The sequence below is a fragment of the Dendrobates tinctorius genome, unplaced genomic scaffold, assembly GCF_039654945.1.
Source record: "Dendrobates tinctorius isolate UK_male_01 unplaced genomic scaffold, ASM3965494v1 ptg000221l, whole genome shotgun sequence".
NCBI lineage: Eukaryota > Metazoa > Chordata > Amphibia > Anura > Dendrobatidae > Dendrobates > Dendrobates tinctorius.
In genome coordinates, this window is record NW_027361888.1 from 754,154 (window position 1) to 759,250 (window position 5,097).

The following is a 5,097-nucleotide window of genomic DNA, read 5'->3' on the forward strand; positions in this document are numbered from 1 at the left end:
TTGTGGGGTCTCTGATCCAAAGGCAGAGGGACTGTCAGCCCTCTGCCTGCTCCTGGAATGCTGTGATCGTGTTCGATTGCAGTATTTTGGGGGATAAAATGCCGGGATCGGTCTGTGACTGCTCCTGGCACTTAGTGCTGGGTGTCAGCTGTGAGAATCAGCTGACACCTGGCCGCGATCGGCCGCACACCACCCGTGTGCACCACCGATCGCCGAGACATACTATTCCATCAATGGTCAAATTGGCCCAGGGCACATGGACGGAATAGTACGCCTGATGTAAGAAAGGGGTTAAACACAATACCACCCCTCTTATTTATTGTATTACGCTGCATTTGAAACTAAATAATTACGGCATGATGAAAATCAGCTTAAAGTTTCATGGACTATTGTACACCTTTCCATCTTACCCCCCCACCTTAGTTCATATGATCCCTATTTTTTGTGCTTCAGTTTTCCTTGGTTTTTCCTTTTCTCTAGGAGCCAAGTCATATGTGATGCCCCTATCACCGACTCTATTGTCTCTGCGCTGACTGTAGGACTTGTAGCTGTTTAACATTTAATAAAAATTCATTGGTTAAAAAAAAGCTGTCCGGTTGGGTTATGAAACGAGCCGTGTCCTCCTGATTCTCCCCTTCTGAATTCAGATCTGACAATGACAATTTTACTTGTCCCTTGTTTCTATGATATCTAAAAGTTTTCCTTTTACCGCTACATGTTATTGATACATAAAAGTTTCAGTACTCGGAAACATTAATTTTGCAAATATAAAGATGCGTGATATTTTGTTAGGCCAATTGTCTGATACTTCGAGGAAGCTTAGCAGCAATTCCAATATCTAAAACATATCTAAACACTATTACGAATTATAAACAGTTACAAAAATTGCATTATAAAATTTGGTCCACTGTTGTGAACTCATTTTCTGGTTTACCTCTGACTTCTGGTGAGGGTGGTGGAGCTGGCTGTGTTGACAGAGGAGTCGTGAGTTCTCCATCTGGGCTCCCTCTAGTGGTGACAGTAGGTAATGAAGCTGATCTAAATTGCAGAGTCCTGCCACCTGAGGAGGAGGACTGTGAGTGGACATCAGGAGTCTCTAACTGGATTTAAGACAGCCGACTCCCTAATTTTGTGCTGGTGATTTTCCTGCCCTGAGGTTCTGGATTCCAGTTCTGTTCCTGCCTTCTCAAGCTAAGTGTGCTCTGCTATTTTTTCACATGAGATTTGGTCTGGTTTACTCAGTTTTTGTGGTCAGCCAGCCCCTGCTGGGGCTGTGCTGAATTTCCATTCTTATGTCTCTATTTATGCCAGTTTGTTTTTTGTCCCAGATCAGATTGGTCTCTTTTTGCTCTGTCTTCAGAATATACCAGAGTGCTGATAAAGGGAATTGAAGTCTAGCGACTTCAGGGTTTTTGTTATCAGAAAGTGTTGGACATTTTTTGGCAGGGTTTTGTGCGTGATTGCAGACAGCATCTTTCCTTTCCTGTCCTTTCTAGTTAGTGTGGGCCCCATCGTTTGCTCAGCCTATTTTTCTATCTGAGTTTGTGTTTTCATCTTGTCTCACCGACAATACATGTTTGGGGGCTGTCTATTGCTTTGGGGTCTGCTCTGGGGCAGTTTAGATTTCCCTTTTATTGCTTTAGGCTTATTTAGTTCTCCGGCTGTGACAAGGCGCCTAGGATCATCGTAGGTACGCTCCACGGCTACTGCTAGTTGTGTGGATAGGATCAGGGGTCTACAATCCGCTTAGTTACCAACCTCTCTAGTTTTCTGTGGCTTAGCTTGTTTTTGTTTTTCCTCCTCGGTGACTCATTCATAACAGTCCTCATTCAGTGACAACTCTTTTTGCTTGTCTCTTGTACTCCTGCACCGGGTCATCTCTTACAATGGCCCAACGTTATCTACAAGCATTGATGGATTCCATTGTCCTTGATCTCTTGTTTCCATAGGTGCAATATCTTGGTGAAATCTCTCACCGTGCTCATCGCTCAATACTTCGCAGTTTGGTTGAAAAATGTCTTGATGCGAATGTAAGAAATGAATCTTTAAGGACATGTACAGCCAAGATCCTGACACAGTGCGGAAAATAAGTATTTGATACGCTGCCGATTTTGCAAGTTTTCCCTCCTACAAAGAATGGAGAAGTCTGTAATATTTATCACAGGTACACTTCAACGGTGAGAGAAAATCTAAAAATAAAAAAAACAGAAAATCACATTGTATGATTTTAAAATAATGAAATTGCATGTTATTGCATGAAATAAGTATATGATCACCGACCAACCACCAAGAATTCAGACTCTCATAGACCTTTTAGTTTTTCTTTAAAAAGCCCTTCTACTCTGCTTTCACCTGTATTAATTGCAACCGGTTTGAACTTGTTACCTGTATAAAAGTGTCATGTCTGCCATGTCTGTTTTGTCTCAAGAACTCCTGGAGTGATGTGCATGTGCATATCTTGTCTGCTGTCCGGCATGTTCGCTAGAGCAGTGTGCACACTCACCTCATGTCTGAGCTGCAGGATGCCTGCGTTTCTGCTCTGCCTTCTGTGATCTTCTCGTCTTGTCTAGAGTCCCTGATCATGTGTCCCTGCCTGGATCCTGCACTGTCTGGTTCTGCAATCATCTCGTCATGTCTGGAACGCTGATCATGTGACGTTTCCTAAAGATCCTGCACTGTCTGGTTCGGTAATCATCTCGTCATGTCTGGAACTCTGATCATGTGACCTGTCTAGGTTTCAGCACTGATTCTGCAGTCATCTCGTCATGTCTGGATCTCCGATCATGTGACTACGCTCTGTTATCCTGTGGATCTGAACCCGGAAGTGCTCCCCTGGTCCTGACCTGGAAGAGGAGGTGCTATGCCCTATATCAGGCCGCCCCTTCCTATGCTCTGGGCCTGAGTATTGTGTGGTGTCCCTGCATGGCTGCTTGGTCTGTGGGGCGCTCCCTCTATTCTATGCCCTTGCACTCTGCTCTGTCGTGCATCTCTGCACACGCTCCGTGCTCGTATTCCGTCTCTTGTCTAGTGTTTGTCTCTCGTGCCATGTTCTGTCCCTGCTCTGCTTTGCCTTGTAGTCCTTGTTTGCTCTGCTTCTGTTCCGTGTTTCTGTCCTCGTGTCATGTCTCGCTCTGCTTTGTGGCTTCAGGTACCCTGCCTCAGTCTCTGTCCCTGGCGTGCCTCTCTGCACGCGCAGGACTCTGCCTCGCCTGTCCCTGGCGTGCCTCTCTGCACGCGTAGGACTCTGCCTCGCCTGTCCCTGGCGTGCCTCTCTGCACGCGCAGGACTCTGCCTCGCCTGTGTACCTTGTCTAGTCCCAAGGCCCTGCCTTGGCCCGGCTCTGGGCTTCGGCCTACGCTCCGCTGCTAGACTGTCCCTGTCCCTGGCATGCTCTTTGCATGCGCAGGTCTCTGCCTTGTTCTTTGTATTGTCCCTGATGTTTTGTGCGCCCTTGCACTTTTCGCACTAGGCTTTGCCGTACTGTCTGTACGTGTCTCTGTCCTGTGTCTTTGCCTAGCCCTGCCTTGTGGCTCTGTGCCTCCTTGCACGTGACTGGTCATCTGTGCCTGCCTGGTGTGCCTCAGCCGTGCCGCCTCTAGCCATGCTCTCCTGTGTGCCTCAGCCGTGCCCCGTCCAGTGCTATAGTGATCTGGCTGCGTGGCCCCGCGGCGGTGCCGCCTCTAGTCGTGCCCGCCTGCAACTGCCATCGTCAGTACCACCTGCCGGCGCTCCCAGCCGTGGTCTCCGTGCTCCCTTGCACTCACGCTGGTTCTCGCACTGTGTCTTTTCGTGCTACTCTTGCACAACACTTTGTTAACTTTGCTCTGCTCTGATTCCTGTCTTGCCTGGTCCTTGAACCCTGTTCCTGGCGTGCCTCTCTGCACGCGCAGGACTCTGCCTCGCCTGACCCTGGCGTGCCCTTTGCACGCTCAGGACTCTGTCTCGTACCTTGTGCCTTGGCGTGTCTCTACACACGCACTCTGTCTCGTACCTTGTGCCTTGGCGTGTCTCTACACATGCACTCTGTCTCTTGCCTTGGCGTGTCTCCACACACGCACCCTGTCTTGTTTTGTGAACCCTGGCGTGTCCCCTACACACGCACCTAGCCTTGAACCCTGGCGTGTCCCCTACACACGCACCTTGCTTTGCACCTAGCCTTGAACCCTGGCGTGTCCCCTACACACGCACCTTGCCTTGCACCTAGCCTCAGACCTCGGCGTGTTCTGTAACACGCACCATGCCTGGATACCTGTCGTGCCTCCTTGCCTGAAACCTGGTTTGCCTGCCGGATGTCCGGAACCTGCCGATCGCTGCCAGAGATCATGAGCTGGATGACTGCGGCCTGATGTCCGGAGCTGATGTCCGCAGCCTGATGCCTTGATGATGTCGATCGTTGCCAGCAGTCCGGAGTCCGATGCCATCGTGCCGTTACCTGTACCTAGGCGTGCCACCTGGCACATACCATGCTATGGACCTTGGCGTCCCCACGCACGCACCTTGCACGTTTTGCTTGTTTACACTGTATGTGATCCTGAGTTATCCTAATGAAGTTACCTTGCACCTACGTCTTGTTTCGTCTTGCTTCCTGCTCGTCCTTGTCATCAGACACTCGTCTAGTGTCCCCTGAGCCGGCCGTCTGGTCCCAGCAGTCGTGGTGGCTCACCCCCTTGGTCTTGCCCCTGACACTCCCTGTATAGGAGGTGGATTCTCACAAGGTAAGCTCGCCCTCGGTGGGTGGGTGCCATGACCCAGAGGGTCCACTCAAAAAATGGGCTCAGCAGGAGCTGAGTCCGTCACAAAAAGACACCTTTCCAGATAATCAGTCACACGCCAACCTCTCCACCATGGCCAAGACCAAAGAGCTGTCTAAGGACACCAGGGACAAAATTGTAGACCTGCACAAGGCTGGGGTGGGCTGCAGCACAAAAGGCAAGCAGCTTGATGAGAAAGCAACAATTGTTGACAAAATTATTAGAAAATGGAAGAAACACAAGTTAACTGTCAGTCTTCTTCGGTCTGGGGCTACATGCAAGATCTCGTCTCGTGGGGTAAGGAAAATTCTGAGAAAGGTCAGAAATCAACCCAGAACTACATGGT

The 5,097-nt window shown here is 49.5% G+C and overlaps 1 long non-coding RNA gene across 1 annotated transcript; it reads left to right on the forward strand.

The window, feature by feature from the left end:
• The first annotated feature begins 1,741 nt into the window (after positions 1-1,741).
• Positions 1,742-4,564, forward strand: LOC141058947 (uncharacterized). The gene is made up of 2 exons (XR_012222353.1): positions 1,742-2,177; positions 2,571-4,564. It is a non-coding gene; the product is annotated as an uncharacterized lncRNA (long non-coding RNA).
• The last annotated feature ends 533 nt before the right edge of the window (positions 4,565-5,097 follow it).